General features: G+C 40.1%; 1 long non-coding RNA gene across 2 annotated transcripts in view; it reads right to left on the bottom strand.

The window, feature by feature from the left end:
- Positions 1-1971: 1971 nt before the first annotated feature.
- Positions 1972-25761, bottom strand: part of LOC123377736 — a 42381-nt gene continuing 18591 nt past the window's right edge. For both annotated transcript variants that reach the window (XR_006582298.1, XR_006582297.1), the window contains 2 exons: positions 11887-12064; positions 1972-3519 (listed from right to left, as the gene is read on the bottom strand). This is a non-coding gene — a long non-coding RNA (uncharacterized LOC123377736). The remainder of the gene's footprint in view (positions 3520-11886; positions 12065-25761) is intronic.

The raw sequence follows: 25761 nt of genomic DNA, 5'->3' as shown, positions 1-25761 counted from the left end.
AGTGTATAATAAAACTAAGGCTAACTGGTAGTGTATTAAAGCATGTAAACAAATTCCCTTTAAGTAACAGTCCTAATCTGGGGTCAGTGGCACCTCCTCCTAATAGAGGCACATGTTATTCAAAACAATCTTGCTCAGTGTCGGGTTCCATATACATTTCTTTGATGGTATCACTACCAATATTGGATCCTGACACGCTGATATTTGATAAATTGGATAAGAAGTAGGTTATCAGGAAAGCTGCATCTACAAGGAACAATTGGATCTTCTGCAACTATTGGTGTTCCACACAGGAACACAAACCTGGAGGGAACCACATGCAGCTTGTTCCATTAAGGGATATCAGAAGTGATATTTTTGACATTGCCACTCCCGTGTGTGGTCACAATGGCTCAGCTCAGAACAATAAGATAGAGAATCTAGCCGCTTCTGTCTCCTGCTTGTACAGCTCACCAAATGGCAACCAACAGCAGTAAGGGTAACCTACAATATAAATGGACAGCAGTATGCAGTAACTAATTACAATAAATGTATATATGGAGGCCTCACTTATAGAGTCACTACTACAAATTTCAGTTTCTCCTCATGTATGAAGCACTGTGGGCCATACTATAATAACGCTTATCCCAGTTTTTCAAAATGAATCTATTGTCCAAAGTGAGCTCCAATACCAGAATGAAGTTAAAACTTACCTACCGGTTTTAACATGCATGTTAATCACTTGACATTTTAAAACCATTGCTAAACAAAGAAAACACACATACTATTAGTATTCTGATTAGCAATGACTTGCACAAGGCAAAACAAATCTTGAATGACTTTATCCATGGTGGGGATCTTAAAATACTGATTTCCCACACTTGGTAAAATTTGCATCTAAGGCTTTTCTTGTGTTACAACGTGTATTAGTTTTAGCTGTGTTAATTTATGTATTGCCATTTACGCAGTTTGTTAAAACACTATAATCACATATAAAGGCCCTCACCACTAATTCATATGTTAATCTGGCCTTGTCTACAACAGTCATCAAGGTGACAAGCGAGAGTCTGTTGAATAATATATGCTAGCCAGCATATAAATATATATTGTATTAATAATATGCATTACTTGCACCATTTATGCAAACTAGTGTGCATTAAGCACCAATAACATTAAGCACAAATACTTATTTCTTGAAGCAGGGACTTGAAGTATCCTAACCACTGTGATGTACAGTCAATCTCTCTTTCTCTCTGGCCCAATGAATATTGAATTAAGAAACAGAGATCTCCAACAATAACCAATAGCCTGGTGGTTAGAGCACTTTCATGGGAGACCTGGTTCAAGCTCCTGCTCTAAATCAGGTAGAGTGGGGATTTGAACCTATATATCTATTTTTATTTTATATATTTTTTTTTGAGAGAGAAAGAACTGACCTGGCATAGGCACCTAACTCCTGCAGAGGAGTCACAGCTCAGAATCCTGATTGAAGGAGGCAACTCCTGGTAGTTAGCTGCCTAAGTATCTTTGTGATTTGGGCCCTAAGCAACTGCTAAGTCCCTTTTGTGAACCGAGCCCCAAATACTCTGGCTTTTCCAAGGGATTTAAGTGGTGCATCAATCTTGTGCTGGCTCTCTGCAAAGGTGTGAATTTCCCCTCAGTGAATTGTAGCACAGATACTTGAATAATAGCATGCTTAAAGGTGAGGTGCTAGTGTATTCTCTTATTAGGTTAGCTCCCAGTGAAATGCTATTTTTCTTTTCACAGAAAGATGCCATCCAGAACTGCCTGTCTCTTTGCAGAACTCCATGTTCCCTACTATAATGATATATAAAAATAAGCTATCATGCATGTACTCATCATGAAAATAAAGGACTTTCCCTCACCACATAACCTGATCATTCTGGAAAACGAAGTCTCATGAGATACCAGGGCAAAAAAAAGATCATAAAACACATTTCTCACAAGGTTTCTTTATTTTTTAAAGGGAAGGTATCAACTCGCAAAGCCAGGAATAGCATTCACATAAGATTACTATTCTAAAACCTCATAAGATTAGTGTTCTAAAACCTGATGTTTTGCATTAAAGCAGGAGTGGTAGAAAGAGTTATGGTTGCATTAGGTAGCTGTTTTCATTCTAGTTCCTGTCTTGTTGCTTTTAACTTTCTTAAATCACCTTTTGGGCTGTTTTTTTTTTTCTAGAGGTGAGTTTGTTTGAAAAGTCTGAGCAAACCAGTTTCTCCATTTTAATAGGAAGGAAAGTGAAAAACATGCTTACCCATTCTTGGGGGAAATCAATCCATTTAATGAGGAAATAGACCTCTCTGAGTACTATTTACAAGAGAAATCACAACACTTTCTCAGCCAACTCTCCTTGCAAAGAAAATTTTGCTCCCTCAAGGGTTAGTGAATACTACCAAGGTAAATTTGTGATTGATTTTTTTAAATTTTGTTTTAATTTGACTAGTCCTGAATATTTTATTTTACTTGCCCAGCAAAGGAATCAATGATATACAATTAAAGAATGGTGGCAGAAATGACACTGCAGTAGCTTGAAAAGTGTATACAATATTGCTGTAGTATGTGTACCGTAATTCTTGTGCAGTGGCATCTTTTAGATCCACGTAGAGCAGATACAATATGTTCTCCATTATAAGGTGGTTTCTGGAAAACTCACATAGAGGAAACAGCATCATATTCAATTTGTCTGCCTCTGAAGGATGAAAGTTAGAGTCGGCACCGTATGGATTTATAGCTATGGTTATAGGGGAGTCTGGGTATTACAAACCTGATGCTTAGAATATGAAGCCATCCTTTTCAGCTTGATATAGAAAAATACTGGATAGGTTTTACAACCAAATGCTGCATTTTACAGTCAACCTTTTTGTAAGTTCTCCGAGATCCTTTTGATCCAAAGCCTAACGAAGCCAATGGGAGTCTTTCCAAGGACTTCAATGCACTTTGTCTCAGGCCCTAAATTTGCAGAGGCATGGACTTGTAGTCAGATTAATACTTTGTCAAGGAGATCTTTTATACATTTCCTTGGGAACTTGTGTCATAATATATCCCTGTGTTCACATCCTACACGCTGTTCTAACAATGTTTATACCAGGTATGCCTTGTGAGATATCATTTAAAAACCCATAATTAGCTGATCAGTAATATCATGGCAAAATGCACATAGCAGAGTTATATGTGAAGTTATAAACATAAGACGAGCTCATGACTAAAAGTGTGTTTTTCAGGTAAATCTGGAGACTAGCCAGACCATTTCCTCAGAGACAAAGGGCAAGCTGATGCCTCAGCCAGGTATTAACAAGGCTGATTGACTGTTACCTGCTAGGTGGCCATTCTTTGTTTTGGCAGGAAAGAGAGCAGGGTCAAAAAATATTCTACATTTAGTAAAGAAACAACATGGAGTTTCCTTCCAGGCAGACTGCCTGTTGCCTTGGTCCCAGCTGGAAATGCTTCTCAAAAGGGAGCAGGCCTGTAAAAAGAAGGGGCAGACACGCCTTTCTCTGCCCATTGCATTCTCTGCATCTGAAAAGACAAAGAAAGCAGTTGTTTGACTCTGGTGGAGGGGTCCTGACCTTTGAGTTTGGTCACTAATTTGCTGGAGCATGTGGTGCGAAAGTTTGCTTTGCAACTAAAATAATTTATTTTGTAGATACCAGTAAGTGTTTTATCTCTTATTTTTCTTGTAACCATTTCTGACTTTTATGCCTCACTACATATACTCACTTAAAAGCTCTCTCTTTGTAGTTAATCGTGTTTTATGCTTTTATCTAATCCAGTGTGTTCAAGTTGAAGCATCTGGGTAACTTGGGGGCAACAAGTTGTGTGCATATTATCCCCATGAAGGAATAACAGACAATGTATTTATACTGTCCAGGAGAGGGCAAGGCAGTACAGGAGATATGTTTCTGGGGGGAAATCTGCATCTGGGGGTTTATTGGGGTCACCCTGTGGTAATCTTTAAGGATGGTAAGAGCCAAGGTGTGGCTGGCTGACTGCAACACATGCAGACATAACTGGGAGTGACTTACATGCTGGAGGCTGTTTGTGAGCAGCCCAGGTAGGAGGCTACAGCAGCTAGGTTTTATAAAGGGCACTGCAGGTTACAGGGAAGGGGTGACACAGCTACTCATTGGTCTGGATTGTGTCTCTGATATGTCACAGAAGTATATTCCTGCAACATATATATCCATTGAGTATACCTACCCGCCAATGCCCACTTCTCTGCAGGCTGGGGGAGGACAACAAAACTTTACCATTGCCAAGGCGGGATTCCTAGGTTTGGTGCAGGAGATAGAGTTTTACCCCTTTACAGCTAACTCTTGTTAGACTGCTAGTGATGACTTTAAGCTTATTGCAGAGATACAGGGCCAGATTCAGATATCACTTTTCCTGGTGTAAATCAGGAATAATCCTACTGAAGTCAATGGAGAAGAGACTCAGATTGTGACAGTTCTCAGGGTGCCCCGGACTGTGAGTCACTTTGTTACCCCTTGCTTCCCACGAGAAGCAGACTTGCTTGTGTTTAACTGTGTGTCAGCTTCTTGACACCACCAGCCTGTTAGCCACCCATGCACTCTCCCCTGGGCGATGCCAGCCCTTGCTTTACCTTTCAGGCTAACAATAGACACATCCCAGGCCCTGAGCCGCTTTGAAACATCCCTCTGTAGTGTCTAGACACGTATCCACTGCACACTCACAGAATTACCAGGTCAGTTGTCCCCACAGGAACAGTGTACACACCAGCTTGTCACGATCAGCTTCGGAGAGAGAGTTATAGTGAAAACAGTCATAAGTGTATTAAAGATTTAGATTTAAGAGATAGTGAGTAAGGACAATGTGAATGGAAAGTTTACATATAAAGCAAACTCATAACACAATTCCTAGAGATTAAACTTCAACCAGCTGTCTATAGAAGCTTATTTCATACCAAATGTCTTTTTGCAGCATTTCATCCAAGCCTGGCTGAGATCCTGTTGTCATGAATGTAAATGCTCTGTCCGTGTCCTGCTTATTCCTCAGGTGCAGGACAAAGGGGTGCCTCCGTGCCTTCCACTTATATCCCCAAAGTTCATTGTCTTTCCTCAGAGATAGTACTACCACTGTCCCTTGTTTTTTCCTTTGTGCTCCTTTCCAGTAGACTCCAAATGTAAACAGGGCTTCCGTTGTGTTGGCTTTCAATGGTTAATTTGCATTTTCCAAGAGATACACATCTTACCTCCTATCTGGAAGAAACTTGGATTTTTTCTCTTTTGGTTGGTGACAGACATTAAACATATTTTTAGTACATACATACACACACACCTCCTTAAACAATCTGTATATAGATCTTGCCATGATATGAGGATCATTATGACATCAGCTTTTATTAGAGACCTCACATGATATCATTTATAGATAAATACCATGAAAGTGGCATGTTAAGTGTAGCATGTATGTCAGGCCTGTTAGTGGTAGCTGTTACACAACAATGAACCGTTTGCCTGTGGGCATTGAGGGATTCTTAGGGCCACACATAGTCACAAAAGTAAAGCTCATTGTTGCAACAGACTGAAAATGTATTTCTTGTGTGATAGTTCATTGTAAAATCCATTGTGAGAATAGGCCTATTAGAGGCTAAATTGGAAAGATTATTTCTCAACTTTGTTACTAATTCTTGTAATCCAGATATGACCCTTGATAGACTTCCCTATTTCTTCATCTTTGGCATTACTGTGAGCTCATATTTCCTATGTACTGTCATCAGGATGAAGCTTTAATGCATGCCATTTTTCTTTTCTCATAGTTACAGAAACAGAGGTATGTGCTGATCGTTATGTACCTTTGTGTCATCTGACTTGGAAACTGAATGTCTTCAATGCTTTGGTTTTAAATTTAAGGCCAGGAAAACAAAGATATTTCCTTATAATCTAGAACATTTTTGCTTTTTGATATTTGATCGTGACATAATTCTTAAACATATAGAATGGCTAAAGTGCATCCCCACATAGGGCAAGATAGTGCTTTTAGACACAGCCCTATGTAACAGATGACTTGTGGCTGCACTCTCCTAGGAAGATCCCATGGAAGCGACGTGGCTCACTAAGGCACAATTACAACCCTGCTCCTGCCTCATCCCAAGGATAAGGAATGAACCAGTGCCCCTTACCAGATGCAGATTACCTCCGCATCTGCGCTGACTGATTCATTATGGGGGCAACAGAGCCAAGACTCCACCCATTCCACATCCATTTTCACTCACTCCTGCCCACTTTTGAGGGGCAAGGAAGGAGGAAAATTATTGAGCATACAGACTCTGTTCTCACCTGCAGTAGAGATGTGGGGAAGATGCCCAGGGAAGTGGGCGGATATAACACCACCTTTTAACCTCTGTGTGGGTGCATAAGGCAGGCTCACAATCTGGACCACAGAGTACAAATGTAATATGATAATAAAGGGTGTGTAGAGGCCCCTCCATTGGGTAACAGAGAGAAGCAGTCTGTAGAAACTGGTCACTAATGGAATTGCTCCTTTTGCTCATGTGGTGGTGGTCAGTGCTGAGCTCAAACCTTGCCAATGACTGGCAGCAGGGCAATACACAAATGTGTCACAGGCAGTAGGTGTAAAGTAATAATAAAAAAAAGTTGTTCAAACTTCTGTTTTTACCTGTATTTCTGGATTAGTTTGGGGCAGGTTACAGTATACTACAAAGCATGTTTCACTATCATTAATGCCATGTCAGAAACTCATAATTTTAGACCGTGCAGACCATGTTGTTAATGCACCCCCCAACATTATAGTACACATGCTCCTTTATATAATATAGCTTCCAGTGTTACCTGCAATATCAATGCTCCAAATTTTGGTCTTAAAAATCTATTACAAAGGGGGAGCAAATGGGTTATCATAGAATTAAGCCTAAATATATTTATATTGAAACGTTTTGGTTTTAGGTTCTGTTTTAGAAAATATTGGTGATGCTTCTATATCAGCTCCAACAAGCTAAGAGTTTGACAAATTAACATGTACTACTATGATTGCAATGTAAGTGTAGAGTGAACCTTTTTGTGTATTATTGTGTGAAGACAAAAATAGAATTGTATGAAAAGCTTGTGTCTCCATATGGATAATGTTCCATAGAGCTCTGTTCTTGTCTAATGTACTAAGGTCTAAAGAGATGAGATTTCTGATGACTAGATTAACCTTTTTATTGCCAATTGTAAGTGTGTGTGGACTCACCCCTGCAGCACCTCCTGCTGGTCTCCCAAGGAATTAGTTTATCCAGCTTCCAGAGCACCCTCTGCAGACCAGTGATCTGCCTTACCGCTGGCCCCCCGTGTCCCTCCCAGGACCCCAGTGCCCTTTTCTCTGGGGTGCTGCCCCCAACAGTACCCCACAGTTTTTGGGTCTCCCCACCCAGAAGAACCCCCACCCCCTATCCCCACCTTGCCTCAGTGTACTAGCCCCCATTCCCTGGGGCAGACTGCAGCATATGCCACTCATCACTGGCAAGGGGTGTTTGGACCTGCTGCCGCTGCCTCTGCCTACCCTTGGGCTGCCCTCTGCAACCCCCAGTACCTATTAGCCTTATGCTAGGCCGCAGCCTGGGGCTTTCCAGGCTGGAGCTCCCCGGCTCCTCCGCCTTTCCCCAGCCCTGCTCCACTCAGGTACCCAGTCTCTAGCTCCCTACAGCCAGGCCCATCTCCCTCTACAGCTAGAGAGAGACTGCTAAGCTCCTGGCTCCCAGCCTCTTATATAGGGGCCAGCAGGGGTCTGTTTGGGGCATGGCCGCAGCTCTGCCTGCTTTCCCCCAATCAGCCCAGTGGCTGTTTTCTCCTGCCACAGCCCTTTCCTAGGGCTGTTTTAAGCCCCTCTGAGCAGGAGCGAGTGTTCACCCTGCTACACTAATATAAACCATCCAGAGGGTAAAACTGGTGTCTGAAAAGTCTGAAAATATTTCAAACAAAGGTGAGCATTGAAGTAAGAGTGTTATTCTTCTTATTTTTAAATACAAGTTTAGACATATTTGTCTCACTATTTGTGTGTGTATATAACATATATAAACACTATTGACAACCACAGTTACCACTTTGAGTTATAATAGATTTGTTCTCCTGAGGGCAAAAATGCTGAGCTGTTGTAAATTGTAGTAGTTCCATTGATTTAAGAATCTTCAACCTTGTGTTAAATGTTCTGTAAATGACGTGTCTGCGCTTTGCTCTCCTTTATTTAATCTTAGGAGACTCGAATTTTAGAGAAAACATAGGATCTGAATTACTTTGACTATGTCTTTTGTAAACATGCCATATAGGAAGTTATAATACCACAGTGTAAGGTAGGATGGAGCACTGCTATTTTGTTTTCCTCCTTTCTCTAATTAAAATTAGAAAAATGATGCTAAGGAGCCAATGTAAATATCCTTCTGCTCTGTCCAGTGACCCCATGTTAATTTGATATATTTTTAACAGTAGGTCTATTATACAGCCTGTCAGAGAAATGATAGGGCTGTTGGACACTTAGAGTTTCCTGACATATTACAGAAGTATAATATTCCAGTTCTGTGATAAATTTCAAGCTAGTCATGTAATGCAGTGGGATGATCCAGCTATCATCAGAGGCTGAAACTCAGCACATGACAGAAAATTACAAGAGCTAGTTATTCACATTTTAATAAGCAAAGCAGGAACAGCAATTCCTTCAAGAAGGGCAAATGGTTCTGATTATTATATTTACACCCAGGGCTGTACTTGCTCTTTTTAAGTAGATAATTTTTTTTTCTCCTGCTGAAACATTGTTTTTCAATGCAAGTGTTTATGAATAAGATCAGACATATAGCAAATTAGATTCGGATTTGTTAATTATTTTTTCACCTGCAGAAATATTTTTCATAATTAAAATATAAATAGTTATCTATGCAAGATCTTGTTTAGTTATTTATTTACAATGGTTGAAGAATCAGAGACTAGAGCCCACAGATGTTTGCCATAAGTGTCTTTGGAAGAGGAGTCATGTTTGTAATCCAGGTTGTGGTGTTTAGCAACGGTTCAATTTGGTTAGGACATTTTTATTACATACGGTATAGGGGCAGATGTAAAGATTTAATTCCTTGTGAGCACAAGACCACACTTTCTCTGTGCCATTAGAGAACATCATTCTTTTCTAAAATCAAAACAAACCAACAATCAAACAAAAAGAGAAATGGAGTCTTTGTCTCCAGCTCCTTAAACTTGAGTGTTTACAAGAGGGTCAGGTGCTATTGGAACTGGGAGAAACTGTTCATTTGAAACTTTTTTTTAATATAAAAATGGCCTTTAAGAAAACCTGATCACTTCTGCGAGAAGCTTTCATTTTTACAAATGGCATCCAGTTTTCACTTGAAATTTTAAAATATCCAAATTTGGGGGTTTTCTTTCTTCCCTTTCTCCCTCTTTTTTCCTCCCCCCCTTACTATTTTTTTTGCCACTGAATGCAATAGACAAATGATGTGTAGGGTTTTTGTTGTCCTTTCTTCAATTTTCATTTTGCTACTTTGTAAGTTTTTCACTTTTTCTTGGAGAAATTCTGAAAAGAAAACCTGGACTACATTTTATTACAAGTGTGTGTGTGGGGGCGGGGGGGGGGGAGAGGGAGCGGGGAAGATGATTTAAAAAAATGAATATTTCTGCCCAAAAAAACCCCAAACCCCTTTTGAAAATGAGAACAACTTGGAACTTTCATTTTTTCCCCACATTTTTTCAACTTTCAAGAAGCTCTGGTTGCTGTAGTATAGTAATAGACTAAATTGTATTGGGGTCAGACTATAATGATGGTAATTGTCTTTTGTCATCATTAAAATGTTTGTATTTACTTAAAGGTATATTTCATTATAGATTCATAACTGCTGCCTTGAAACATCTAAAACAATGTCAGTGTTAAATTATTCTATACACAGTTGGCCAGAGTTATCTCTTGGAATGTTAAGAGTTTTATAAATAACGAGATAGCTAATAGGATAGTCAATGAACTTCAGGTCATGAGCCTGTGTATTTACTTTTCTCGTCTTTAATGGAGACTCTGTTCCTAAACAGATGTCCACTATAGCCAGATCCTCAGCGGTGTAAATCAGCATAGCTACATCTGGCCACATAGTTAATATTTTGTGATTGATGGGAAATGACTGATCAGACTACATGGTTCTGGAATTTTATTTTTAAGTATAAGGCCAGATTCTCAACTGAGGATCTGCCCCATAGTCTCTATTCTCGGCATACATCCATCTGCCCATTTGCAGTGGTGGGTATAGGAAAGGCTGCCTCTGTCCCTGACTGTGTCTGCTCCTGCGCTGAGCACAGGCTGTTCAGACCTTTCTACAGCACTAAATTCTGACCTGGTGCATTACAGTTAAGGGATCAAATCCTGCTGTCAGTTACACAGAGAGAAATCTGGAATAAATCCATTGTACACAACACAGTTATTTCTGGATTCATACCACAATAACTGAGAACAGAACGTCACCCAAGAAAATGCCTAATTGCACTTATGTGAATGTCATTTAGCCCTTTAGTTTGTGATGTAGGGTTTATGAAAGCTATTTTTATTGTATTGATTTTGTTTTTATACTCCGTTTCTCATTAGCTCTGTTTTGAAAAGGCAAGTCCTTCCACAGTTGTTAATTTTTTCCATTTCCATTGGAGTTTGTTTTGGAAATTAATGTGAATTCGAAATTGGTAAACTGACTCACTTTAATGCTTATCACCACAATAAATTACATTTTGTATAGGGTTGCCAACTTTCTAACTTCACAAAACTGAAGACCCTTGCTCCCGCCACCCAGCCCCTTCCCTGAGACTCTGACTCTGTCCCTGCCCTGCCCCTTCTCTGAGGCACCATCCCCCACTCACTCCATCCCCCCACCTCCGTTGCTCACTCTCCCCCGCCCTCACTCACTTTCATTGGGCTGGGGCAGGGAGTTGGGGTGTGGGAGGGGGTGCAGGCTCCAGCTGGGATGTGGGCTCTGGGGTGGGGCCAGGGATGAAGGGTTTGGGATACAGGAAGAGTCTCAGGGCTGGAGCAGGGGGTTGGAGTGTGGGAGGGGGTGAGGGATTCAGGCTCTGGGCGGGAGTTAAGGTGGTTCTTGGCAAATAGGAGCTGAGGAGCCAGCACTCTGTGCAGGGGCAGTGCACGGAGTCTCTGTGGCCGCCCCTATGGCTAGGAGTTGGATATGCCAGCTGCTTCTGGGAGCTGCTCAGAACCAGGATAGGCAGGGAGTCTGCCTTTGCCTCGCTGTGCTGCCGGCCAGACTTTTAGCAGCCCGTTCAACAGTGCTGACTGGAACCTCCAGGGTCCCTTTTCGACCGGGTGGTCTGGTCGAAAACCAGACGCCAGGCAACCCTAATTTTGTAGGAACACTGTGACATACTCTTGTATCTTGCTCTTCCTGGGATTTATTAAATGAAGGAAATTAAATTCAACCCAGAAACTCTTGTTCAGCAGTTTCTGGAGATAGTACTCAGGTGCTCTGGATTTGAGATGCTTAGCAGATAAATTTCAAGCAGCTGGAGCCATAAAATAAGATGAGGAAGAGCAGAGATTGATCACTAGTGATGAGATAGGCGGATTATTTTCTTATTGGATACTTCCTCAAGTGTTGTCAGCACACAACTTTCTTTTATTGCCTTGGGTTGATTGTATGTGAACATCTCACTTAACTTGTTGGGTCCTAGGACACACATGGTAAACATTTACTAAAGGGAACCGCTCTTCCTTTCTCTCCTCTTCTATAAAGTTAAGTAATTGGCTTAATAGCTACACCAAAGGTCTCATTTCCCTTCCTCAGTTTTGAGTTCTGCTGTGTTCCCAACATGGTATGAGGCTGACCTGTATTTGTTCTAATGGCAGAGGGATCAAAATTAAATTATTAAGAATTATCTGTACCTGAAGCTCTGCTGCTTAGTATCCGGCCAAGACACTGAATTGAACTCGGAGAAGAACTCAGATGAAATGCTGGAACATTTGTCAGGTCTGTGCTGCAATGCTGGATTTCTGGATTCTCCATTTATGTCGCATGATATCACTTTTTATTCCTTTAAGATAATTTGAACCATTTTTCTTTCTGTACATTAAGCATCAGAAACAAACAGAAAAGTACATTTCTGAGATCACAATGGTGAATTTTAGTTTGATCATGGTTATTACCCTTTCATTTTTTTTATTAATTACAGTGCTCAAATTTTATTATCACAAATATTTGTGGAAAGTCAATTAGTAGCTTGAATTTTTGCCAAAAGCAAACTTTACTTTGCATAATCTACTGTAAAAACTCTAAATTCAGAATTCACATTATATTATTTACAAAGCTATCCAACCAGGGAACAGAAATAATACCACATGACTTATTTAACCATCTAAGACAACACAAAATTTCAATTCGCATATATTCAAAATGAATAATTCACCATCAGTCTGCAGGGCAAGAATTATTTGTCTGAAGAATTACATGAATTGTTTGAATTACTATTTTAATTTCCTGAATTACAACTTGCAGAATTTCACTCTCTGTTTCACTCTCTGTTTGGGCTAGAGTGAACAAAAAACAAACAAACAAACAGGCAATAAACTGTAGTTGTGAAGTAATTCAGCGTTAGTTATCATTTTAAGAATTATTGAGCATAGTGTATACTTTTCTTTCCCTCATTCAAATACACACAAACACTGAGTACAGAATCTCACATACTGTATATGAATTTAATTGATGTACATCATTTTTATATTATTGACCCTTTAAAGGCAAAAACGTTCTAATGTATATTTAAGACTATTTATTATAATGTCTAACAGCCTGTAGATTTTGAAACTCTGCCTCTGTAATCTGTTGCCTATGATAACTAACTCTGGAGGTTTCAAAGTCGTGGCAAAAAGACCAGGGCTAATAGATGGCTACTAGAAAAATTCAGCACCTTTTTATGTTTACTTTTACACTCTAAAATTTTGGAAGTTCTCTTTTTGTTTTAATTCTTTTGCTTCAGAGTCCCTGAAGTTCCTAATGCTTTCACTGGTGTCCTTTTCACTATTTATTATTTTAAAGGTTCCATTTCACTGCTCCCCTTCATAGAGAACTGTATGTTTTCTTTATTATTTTGCTTTTCTTGTTCATCTTTTGTACATTGTGCCATCTTTGATTTTTGTTACTTGAAAAAACCCTACTAGCTCTACAGCCACTTGTTGTTCTATTGTTTTTCCTTTTGTGATTAGTGACTAGTTATTTATTACTGGTGTGAAATTTTGTCTCCGTCTCCAATATTTGCTGGACCAACACTGGAGAAGGAATAATGACTAACTTCCCTCAACTGTTGTCTTTTGGGATGAAGGGATGAATGATATTCTTGAGTGTGCCAATTTCAATGCTGGAGTGCTATTCATGTTTTGTACTTCACTAAAGGTCAAGTCAGCCCCTACAGCACTAATCTTCTCTCCCTTATCTCTCCCCGCACATAACATATGAAATCCAGTAGCCAGTTCCAAACTGACAAATCAAGTCAAACCTCTAATGCTGAGAAAACAGAGGGTCCAAGCATCCTAGACAAACACTGACAAATCTTTAACTATTTTCTACACTTCTCATTCTGTTTGATTTTAATTGCAGCTCTGATCTTCCTTGAAGCACCTGAACACCTTTTTATCTTGCTACGCTCCCCTCCTTTTCAATTACACATAATCTCATCCTTTTTTATTGGATTTTTTTAGCCTAGGAAGCCAGGAGAGCTGTTTTAAGTTTCCAGGAATGAATCACGTGATACTCAAGAGTAGACTCTGAGATGTTTGGGTGTCTGGTATAAGTGAGAGCAGTATTACGGCCTCAAAGTCTTCCCAGCAGCCACTGTCTTGAGAAAATATGGAAAGGCTCCTTCTGAAGCTGTCTGTACTTTGGAACAATCAATGTGCTCTTCTGGAATGTGGAGAGGATGGTCCCTGGCATTCACCCCCAGTGTATAAATCTGGTTAGCATTAAAGTAACTGTTCCACAGGTGGCATATTGTCTAGTAAGCACAGCACTACAGAATTTCAGAGAGTTTCCCCTGTGCCTCTGAAGCACTGCTGATTTATTTGAGAGAGCTGTTGCTGAGATTGCATCTAACTGTTGCCATGCGGTCAGTGCTGGCTTAAATCCATTTAAAAAAAATGTAAAAACTACTTCCCCAGAATGTTTCCATTTTTGTTTAAGCCTCTATACCCACAGCAGTAGTGCTGATAATGGACTTGATCCACCATTGCCCTGTAATTTGTGTTGTTATTTATGCCAGTGCAGAGCTGGGGTACAATGCCTCCAAATCAGAACTGTACCATTTTATACTCACTTTGTGCTCATTTTGCACTGGTGTAAATGCCAACACAAGATGAAGGTAAATGGTGAATTTGGCTCATGCTTTGCTATAATAAACTTGCAGTTTGGAGTCTTAATATCATTTGGGTGAAAATATTGCTAAAACTTGTTATGCAAGTCCCGATGCTTGAAGAGGGAAATCCATTCCTCACACAAAAATCACAGTAATTTGGGATTTATGTGGGTGTGCTCCAGGGATCCAACCCTCTGTTTCATAGGCAGGCTTTGGGGCTGCAGTGCAGGTCCCTGTTACCACTGTTACAGCCTATGATACTGTCCTTAAGTGTCTTGACATGGGTTTTTGGAGCCTTGGTTCTCTATAAGCATAAGACACCAGACCTCCTAGGCTGCTCCCGTGGCTCCCTTCATCCCAGTCTATTTGGGAACTCCTGCGGGATACAAAAGCCCCACTCTGCTGCTGCTCTGCCTATGCGCCCCCACTGCAAAGGGCTAAAGCAAAGCAGTGCATCTCTTCTTGTGTAGACCCCCGCCATACTTTTGTGACTTTTATCAGTAGTGACTTTTTCCCCCTTCCCCTAGATGGCTAAGATGGGTTAAATATATATAAGCAACCAAGCATTCCCTCTTTATAGGCATCTTTGCCGATTCCCATAGGACTTTCTCACAAACCTTTTCTTAATTTTTCCTTGACCAATTCCTGTCCAACCTCCACTCTGGCTTTCATCACCAAAAAAAAGCCTTGGGCACAAGGTAATTTTCCCCTTTGCCCATGCAAGACCTCCAGAACAATCACCGTAACCCTTTTGGTCTGCCCTTTATTATGCTTGTATCACACACTGTAGTTTAAATCTGTATCCTAACCTTTAAACTTTCCCCGGGCCGTCCCTCAGTCATCTTATGTCATCTTGTTGTATGGCCCCATGATCTCTCTGTGTTCTTGTTTTTTGTTCTCCTATGCTGTCTACAGTCTTCTCCTTTGCTCACTCAGATCTCATCTTGGAGTTAACTTTTTCTCCATGGCACGCTACTCCAAACATTGTCTCTCTCGCTCTCTCTAAGAAAACAATAATATCCAACTCATTAAGTCTCCTAATTTTCCATTATTTATTTATTTTCGCTGTAACTTTGTCTTCTAAACTGGCTTCCCCTGTCATTCTTTAACTACAGAAACTATTTGTATGATGTGTTGTTTTAGTTCCACGTACATGGCTGCCTTCTATTTGTTTACTTATTCACACAAGCAGCATATCATGATTAGGCCCATTACATTTTAATAGGCTGAGTAAAATTTAGTAATGTATGCAAAATAAGTAAATGATATGATCTGTAACTGGACATGGTCACTTTTAAAATTATTTACATATGTTGTGATGTTCTGGAGGAGAAGAAATGGCTTATTATAATGTTTTCAAATTGGTAGTTCAGTGACAGTCTTCAGAGTGGATTAAGTTTTTCACCATTAAGAAAAATAGTTTGTTTATATGCAGTGTGCTGTTTGTTTGAGCTTTGCTGCAATTTCAAATCTATTCTTTATCTTTAAAGTTTTATTACCAATAAATAAAGGTAGACATTTGGAAAAGTTCAGAAACTCTGCAAACAATGACATTGAAAAAAAGTGCATGATATAACCCCCCTTGTGGTCATTGGAGAGACTTGCAAATTCTCATTATCTTACTCATGTGAGCAGTTCCATTGACTTGAGTGAGTAAGGCAAGTAGTCTTGCAGTAGTGGATATGACATTCTTATTTAAACAAAAATGAAATTAGAGGGACAAAAGCCCAATTAGGATGTCCAGATGTCCTGATTTTATAGGAACAGTCCTGATTTTTGGGTCTTTTTCTTATATAGGCTCCTATTTACCCCCCATCCTACCCTCCCCCCCCACACACCCTGATTTTTCACATTTGCTATCTGGTTACACTAAGCCCAATTCACTTCAGTGGAAATTAGTATTATCAAGGGAGAGTTGAGATTTAGGATTTCTAATTCTGTCACAAATGTATAAACAGCTTATCTTTCCTCAGTTCAGATCAAGACCTATTGAATGCACTAAATCAAAAATGTGAGACTAGGCATATTGTCTTTGCTAAAATAATGCAAAAGATAAGTCATTGCTGGGTACAATAGGTTAGTGGCTTAGGTAATTCTGACAGTGCCCAAAATGAAGGGCTCTTATCCAAATATTTAATGTACCTTTTTTCAGAAAGATAGACAAAGATCCAGTAAAAATTTAAAATAAAATATAATGGCAAAATATTGATAAGACTAAGAGGCATAAGCAAACATTTTTATCCTTAAATTCTTAACATTGGTTTGAAAAAGTTTGTCTTTTATAGCTGGAAATATTTTGTTTACTTAGGAAACAGGTGTATAATTTTAGTCTTTTTGAGCTTTAGGAGAAGACTGGATGCAATTGTTAAAGAAAAGAGAAAAATTTAGGCTAGCATTTTCAGACATGGGTGCCTAAATTTAGGCAGCTAATTCCATATTTCTATTGTGCCAGCCATATGTTTTTGACAACTATGAACACAGATATCCAATAATCCAGAAACACTAAAATTACACACTTTGCTACAGTATAGTATCCATCTTTCACAATTTGAAATGTTTTCCTATAACTTCTATAACTTGTATAGCAGAATAAGAAAAATGACAAAGGTTTAAAAGATGGTTCTCTTATCCAATTAGGCCCTAGTCTTTCAAAAACTTGTAGTGTGTAAAGTTAAACACATTAATACATAATCCTATTAAGTCAATGGAGCTACTCATAGTACATAAAAGTCAGCATGTTGTGACTAGATAAAATATTCAGGAAAGGGTTAAGGGCTCCCTACCTGTCACATGACCCAGCAGGTGATTTAAGAAAACATCTCTGAGCTGCAGTCTGCATTGGTCAGGGAACTGAATTGTTTTTGTGTTGGAATAATAGATGTGCACTGAAGAAAGAGCTGGAAACAGGCATGGGGCACTTGTTGTTTCCTGGACTGGTGAGTTATGCATTTGTCTAAGCTGGTGGGCTAAGTCTTTGTTTGGCTGGAACCCTAGACATTAATTTTCCCAAATTTTATATATAATTGTGTGTAATGATATGTAAGTAGTGGTTTTCTTTTTCCTTTTAAATCTGCCTTTTCTTTAAGTAAAGACAGATTCTTTTTGATCTCGCATTCATGTAGATGCTGCCACAGGTTAGGACAACTATTTGGACCCTTTGCAATCATGTAAAGGGCATTATTGGGATGGAGGATCTTGCTCAGCATGCAGGATAGTGGAGAATAGGCCTACAATGACTGGATGATTAACATCTGCTAGTGTTTCCAAATGGTGAATTTATCTTAGTTGTTTGAAAACATATGTTGAGAAATCAGTTGAGTAATTTATTTTTAATAAAAAAAAAGCCTGTTACATAGTTCTTTCTTTGCTGTATTGCAAATACTGCTGGCAACATCACTTTCCACACTGAACTGGGAATTGCAAAAACAAATGCTGGACACATAAGCCATGTTTCTGATGAGAAGCGTTGCCTGATCGATTGATTAGAATTCCCCAATTTAACTTTGTGGTTTGGCAGGCTGCTGTCTCAAGATCAGACACAGAGTTGTTAGAGTTATCATCAGTTGAAAACCCTGTGCACAGGAGAGACTCACACTTAGGAAAGTTCTTTTGAATTTGCAATAGTTTTATTAGTACAATTAGCAAAATCACAAACACTCCAATCCAGCAAAGTAGATAGAAACAATACAGAATGGTCAAGATATTAGGCATCCAGATCATTTGTATACTCACACCATCCCTTGTGGAAAAAAAACAAAGTGTTAGTCATCTTCATCCTCACCTCATCATCATTACTAGAGGTCCTCATCCTGGCATCTCCTACGGCAGCAGGCCCGGATAAAGCTTTTATAATGTGTTATGCTGATGACCACTCTGTCTAATGCATATCAGTGCCTTATCTTTCCTTATCTGTAGTTCCCCACTCTACTAATGTTGGGGTGCCATTCTCCCACAGGTTACTAAGCCTTTTACCTCAAGCTCATTAGCATGTAGGTCAATTAGTTACCATAGCATTCTTGTGGTCAGACATCTGTGGATGTCCTAACTTAAAATATCAAAAGCTGATATCAGCTGGCATCTTGTGGTTACCTGTCAGCAGTTTACTTACACTCGTTATACATGCTACCTTATGATCTAGGGTTACTCCTGCTTAGCTGCTTGTGCTAAGGCTTTTTAGGCCTTATGCTTTGAATGGTTTAGCTAAGCAATTGTCTTACCGGCCACACCGAGCAAATACCTATCCCTGTAGGCTACAAAACCTTCACCTAATTTTCAAGGTAAGACCAGATAAAATTCCCTATTTGATGGAAGATACAACTGGTACTTCTTTGGAGACTTCCTCATGTGTTGAATTATCTATTATTTTTGTCCTCCTCAGCCTCTCTTAGGCTCCTCATTCTCTCTCTCTTTCTATGCTCATTCCAATACATTTGTTGGTTAGGTTCTGGTTTTATTCATTGATTCTTTTGATTAAATTAAGCATTTCTATGCATGAAATTAGGATAATTTCTGTCTCTTCCAAAACAGAGACATTTCTTTTAAAAATAGCATGTTGTATTTTGTGGATGAATTCCTACAATTCCAGGTTGGAAATGGGCAGACAGCAGTGCTGATTGAACAGAATTCATCCTCATCACCACCATGGAAAATACCATAGAGATATGACCTCATTACAAACTAAGTGCCACTGAGATTAATATCTGGCAAGATTCCTAAGGTAATATTAATTGTATGTTCACTTTATGTCCATCATTGGCAAACATGTCAGATCACCAAAACTTTTGGCACCCATGTGCTCGTCAGCTGCATAGCAGCATTCCATGGTTACAGTCTTCAGAATTTGTTGCTCTTCCATTCTGATATGTCCATACTGAGAAAGCTACCAAAACTGAACTGGTGCTGATGGAGGCAGTTGCTGGGTTTGGCTTCAAATATCTTTGTTTCTGATTTTGTTCTGCCACTTGTTGTGAAGCTGTTGTTGGAGACAATGAGAACTGAAACCATCAATCAGGTGTTCTTCAGCCTTCCTCAGTGCACGTGTTTCGCTTCCATACAACAGAGTGGTTATAGTTGTGGCTGTATAGATCCAGAGCTTTGTACCAAGTCTGATGTCATGATGCACTGAAAAAGTGTGCTGAAGGAACCAAAACATGGCAACAGCTGCTGCTATACGAGCAACCACATTTTTTGAGCATCCTCCAGCACTGTCTATGACTCTGCCCAAATATTTGACAGCTGCCACCTGCTTGATATCTTGTCTGGACAGGTTAATATTGAGCTGGTTATAATCTGGAGCTGGAGGCTGTTTGATGGTAATGGCCAGGTATTTAGTTTTATCTGGATCAATATCCAGACCAGTGTGTGTTGCTTCTTGCCCAACTAGGTGGGCCATTAGCTGCAGCAATTCACCAAACTGAGCCAACAAGACATTGCTGTCAGTGTACTCAAGATTTTGAGACAGAATGGTGTTCAGCTTAATGCCACCAACTGCTGCCTCTTCAAGCTTATCCATAAACCAATCAACGGTGAATGGTGACTTGAAAGCACAATGAATGTTGGACCCAATCCATGCCACTGCTCTGGACACTCAATTATCTGAACAAAACACGGCATTGCTGAGTCAGGATGCTTACATGCTTACCATACCTTCCTAACCCTTGATCATCCTGGAACAGCTCTGGATCCAGAAAACCTGTGGAGCGTGACCTGCATGAGTTTCGGTGGAGCTGGAAGTAGGGTGCAAGCATTATATCTTTTACTTTTCCCTGGTCCCTGCCTGTTTCTTCAGTGAGGATGGAAGAGGTGGCCTGGGGTTTGCTCCTTCATCTTTTATTCTCAAGAATTTAGGGCCAAATCATCAGCTGGTGTTAAACAGCTGGCTCCATTGAACTAGAGCTATACTGAGGAGATGGCCCTCCCGACTCCATCAACTAAGTATTTAAATGAATTTTCCTCTGATCTCTGATAGACTAACTAATATTCTGAAAAAACACTAAGAAAATCCCCAATGTTGTAAAATAAATGGAAGCTGAATTTCCAGAAGCTCATTAAGAGCCTTACTGGATGGATAAATTAGGCGGGAAGCTCTCTGAATGAGATTTCTTGTGAGGTGTTCAGTCATTCCTGGTTTCACCGGGAGTGAAATGGCATAAGTGAAATTCATATCTAGCTTCACCCACTTGTACCAACACTAACAAAAGGGGTTTGTGCATGGAAGCCATGCCCTTGCCTGAATGGAGCAATGCAGCAGTTTTATATAGCCCTTTCAATGTAATTGTTCCAGCCTTTTGGCAAGAATACTGGCTGCAGTCCCTATGCACTCCTTGCCTAAATGTTTGTGACCACTGGATCTACATAACTGCAGATCTAGTTGTGGCCACACACTATCACTTCCATAAGGCCTGTGCCCAACTCCCCATTCAAGGAATGTTCCTGGCACCAAGCTCCACATTGTACATGGAATATGAAGCGCCATATGGACCCAATCCACAGCTATTCTTTCCCTGTTTTCATATTTAAGCTGAACGTTTTCAAGCAATACCTGGAAGTGCTTTTGAAAGTGACCTCTTCATTATCATATATCCACTTCTGTGTGACAACAGAAGTCAGGTGCACTAAGAAATTGATGTTCTGATCAGTACATGATTTGACCATCAGCTTATTTGTGATTTTGAATTTCATTAGATTAGAAAATTTAAGGAGGCTCTGGTTAAGATATGTGGAGCAGGATGTCCAATGAGACATAAAACACGCATTCAAATGATATTACAATTACAGTGATTCCTTGAGATCATGAGATCATGAGATATTATTGACCATTGTTTAAATGATTCAAAGGTTAATGGGTCAGCTATGTTCAGGATCAATATGCAATAGAAACCAAGGATAAAAGATTCTAGACATCTGGGGAAAGATACAACCCTTAAAATTGTGCCCCCAGTTTCCCTCAGAAATTCACACCCTGGTGCAGAGCTTTCTTGGGGTTTTTGTTAATGATATCCATATATTTTTGGAATTAAGCACAATGTATGGGAAAATTCTGCATGGATTCCAAAAGATACTGTACTTCCCATGTGCTCAACTCATATACAAGAATGACTGACTGACTGAGCTAGGCTATCACCTTCCCTGTTGAGCTTCTAATAAGAAATGCCATAAAAGTCGACTAAAGCCTGGCTTTACCCACACTTACAAACAAAAAGATTTTATAAAGAAATGCTCAATGATATTTGCATCCCGTGAATATGTTTAATGCAAGAGTGAGGAGATGGGACTCTTGTCTAGTGATCAAATGAAGTTAGATATAGGCACTTAAAGGTGTCTGTCTAAGTTGTAGAAATGCACCCAGCCATAATGTTTCTGTATGATAATACAGACATGGATTAAGGGTTAGGATTAGGGCTGTCAAGCGATTTAAAAAAAAAAGATTAATTGCTCAATTAATTGCACTGTTAAAAATGATAGAATACCATTTATTTAAATATTTTTGAATGTTTTCTACATTTTCAAATATATTAACTTTAATTACAACACAGAATACACAGTGTACAGTGCTCACTTCATATTTATTTTTGCTTCCAGGTATTTGTACTGTAAAAAAACAAAAGAAATAGTATTTTTCAATTCTCCTGATAGAAGTACTGTAGTGCAATCTCTTTATCATGAGAGTTGAATTTACAAATGTAGAATTTTGTACAAAAAACTGTATTAAAAAATAAAACAATGTAAAATTTTAGAGTCTGCAAGTCCACCTCAGTCCTACTTCTTGTTCAGCCAGTCACTTAGACAAACAAGTTTGTTTACATTTACAGGAGATAATGCTGCCTGCTTCTTGTTTACAATGTCACCTGAAAGTGAGAACAGGTGTTCTCATGGATGGCACTGTTGTAGCCGCGGTGCAAGATATTTACGTGCCAGATGCGCTAAAGATTCATATGTCCCTTCATGTTTCCACCACCATTCCAGGGGACATGAATCCATGCTGATGACGGATTCTGCTCGATAACAATCCAAAGCAGTGCGGACTGACACATGTTCCTTTTCATTATATGAGTGAGATGCCACCAGCAGAAGGTTGATTTTCTTTTTTGGTGGTTTTAGTGGTTCTGTAGTTTCCACATCAGAGTGTTGCTCTTTTAAGACTTCTTAAAGCATGCTCCACACCTTGTCCCTCTCAGATTTTGGAAGGCACTTCAGATTCTTAAACCTTGGGTCGAGTGCTGAAGCTATCTTTAGAAACCTCACATTGGTCCCTTCTTTGCATTTTGTTAAATCTGCAGTGAAAGTGTTCTTAAAATGAACAACTTGTGCTGGGTCATCATCCAAGACTGCTATAACATGAAATATATGACAGAAACAGAGCAGGCGACATACAATTCTCCCCCAAGGAGTTCGGTCACAAATTTAATTAACACATTTTTTTTAATGAGTCATCAGCATGGAAGCATGTCCTTTGGAATGGTGGCTGAAGCATGAAGGGGCATACGAATGTTTAGCATATCTGACACGTAAATACCTTGCAATGCTGGCTACAAAAGTGCCAGGAAAATGCCTGTTCTTAGTTTCTGGTGACATTGTAAATAAGAAGAGGGCAGCATTATCTCCTGTCAATGTAAACAAACTTGTTTGTTTTAGCAATTGGCTGAACAAGAAGTAGGACTGAGTGAACTTGTAGGCTCTGAAGTTTTACATTGTTTTGTTTTTGAGTGCAGTTATGTAACAAAAAAAATCTACATTTGTAAGTTGCACTTTCAGGACAAAGAGATTGCACTACTGTACTTGTATGAGGTGAAAAATACTATTTCTTTTGTTTATCATTTTTACAGTGCAAATATTTGTAATAAAAATAATATACACTTTGATTTCAATTACAACACAGAATACAATATATATGAAAATGTAGAAAAACGTTCAAAATATTTAATAAATTTCAATTGGTATTCTATTGTTTAACAGTGCGATTAAAACTGTGACGAATCATGATTAATTTTTTTGAGTTAATGGCGTGAGTGAACTGCGATTAATTGACAGCCCTAATTAGGATATGTGATTTTTATTTTTAGAATAACTGCATCTAGTATTTAAATGGAAAAAAATCTGTCCATACAATACAGATGGTGCAATGGTATAGCCAACCAAATCTGGGCCCACATAGAACTGCCAGACAGCCACCACACCCACAGATCTCTTAAGGGTTTAGACAGCAATTCTCAGAAAATACAGGAATCTAGTTTGCCACTCAATTTTAATGTGTTTTCCTCCCTGCAGGCTCCCTAGGCAGTCAGTTGGCTGGGTGTGTAGAGGATAAATCATTTTGCACACGTGCACTCCAGAAACAAACAAACCAACCCATGCTTTAAAATGTTTTTGTGAAGGATTTAGGTTTTTTGAAATAGTTAAAAACAATGGCTGGTTATTTTTTTTTTAATGTGCTGCTACTGAGATAAGGGACTTGATTCTCCATTCTAGCTATCTGTTAGAAGAATGAGCTGCATAAGTGAAAGCTTGTCTTAAATTTAAGTATAGTGGAGTGATATCTATCTAAGCTCTTATAAGCTTTACAGCTGTAGCTCACGAAAGCTCATGCTAAAATAAATTTGTTAGTCTTTAAGGTGCCACAAGTACTCCTGTTCTTTTCACAATCTTTAATACTCACAAACATCCCTGTGAGGTCGGTGCCTAACTTGCACAGATTTCAATGGGAGTTAGGTGCCTAAATACATTTGGGAATCTGGGCCAAAGAGATTATGGGTAAAATCTCACAAATACTTAAGGGAACTTTGGAAAGTCAATGGGTGAATATCCACTTCGTCATATTCACCCACGAAAGCTCATGCTCCAATATGTCTGTTAGTCTATAAGGTGCCACAGGACTCTTTGCAGTGTTATGAATGGATTCCTGGCTGCCAATTTTGTTTGCAAAAGAATTTTAAAACATTAAGGATTTTTTTTTACAAATGAAGTAAACGGTGTGCACATTGGTGCTTGTAAAGCCACCGTGGGAAGTTTTTACTAGCTATGAATTATCACCTTGTTCTGTAGCGTGATTAACACTTGCAGCTGTAGAATAATTAAAATGCCAATCAGTTCTGAAATGGAGCAAAATAGCTTCTCTATTTGATTCGCCAGTATGAAAGCTAAATGACTGAGCACATCAGACACCTAGGGCTCGTCAAAACCAGAACACACAACCTACCCCACCCCACCATTTCCATGGAGATAGCTCTAGCTGCACACGACCCTTCGCTGCCTCTCATACTCAGGGAAGGATTGCACATAACAAGGAAGGAAAGTGTTAGGAGAACTGTGAAAGGGTTTACACTGACTGAGATGGGAGGTATATAGCAAGCAAAATTCAAACATCAGGCCCAAATGTGTATGCAGGGCTGTCCTTACTCATATGCAAAGTACGCAGCTGCGTAGGGCACCAGGAAATTTTGGGGCACCAAATTGCCCCAAATTTCCTGCTGCCCTACGCAGCTGCATGCTACTCCAGCAGCCAGCCCGATCCCTCAGCCAACTGAGCTGGCCAGGAAAGCTGCCCCCACCCCGCCTCTTCCCACCCCTGCTCTGCCCCAGCCCCGCCCCCACTCTACCCCTTCCCCAAAGCCCCCACCCCTGCTCCGCCCCAGCTCCGCCCCCACTCCACCCCTTCCCCTTAGCTATGTCCTGGGGGACTGCAGCAAGGGTCAGGCACGCCCTGCAGTCACCGGGCGGTGGGAAGTTGAGCGACCCAGCCCCAGCCTGCTCCACTCCACTGGCTCCCAGGCACGCCACTCCCAGGTTTCCCCCTGCCCCCCAAGTCCAAAGGCTGGGAGCCAGGGGAGCAGAGCAGGCTGGGGCTGGGTCACTCCACTTCCCGCCACCCTGTGAGTGAGGGGTCAGGCCCGCCCTGCAATCACCGGGTGGCAGGAAGTGGAGCGACCCGGCCCCAACCCGCTCTGCTCTGCCAGCTTGTGCTGAGGAGGTGGTTTCCCTCCTGCCCCCCCACAGACCTTGGGTGCAGCCCCCCTCTCCTGCAGAGGCCTGGGGATGCCTCTCCACCCCACGGAGGCCTGGGGCCAGCCTCCTTCCCCATGGGCTGGGGGGCGGCGTAGGGCACCAAAATGTCTAGGAACGGCCCTGTGTGTATGTAACAAATGTTTCATATCTGTACAAACTGCTTAGCCCTTTGGCATATTTTAGTATTGCAAGTGTTTTCACCCTGAGACAAGTGGAAAAAGCCAAAAAAGAAGTGTAGTAAACATATTTGTACAGAGAACAGAGTTAAAGTGAAGTTTGGGGACTGAGTGTCCAGTCCTACTGCTTCCAGCTTAACCTAATTTGGCACTTCCATGATATTTTAAGGCCAAAATGGATTTTTATTTTAAAGTTTCCTGATAATTAGTTTAGGATGGATAAAAATTATCTGACAAGC

The sequence above is a fragment of the Mauremys mutica genome, chromosome 9 (assembly GCF_020497125.1).
Source record: "Mauremys mutica isolate MM-2020 ecotype Southern chromosome 9, ASM2049712v1, whole genome shotgun sequence".
Classification (NCBI taxonomy): domain Eukaryota; kingdom Metazoa; phylum Chordata; order Testudines; family Geoemydidae; genus Mauremys; species Mauremys mutica.
This window is presented reverse-complemented; position numbering and strand designations above follow the sequence as displayed.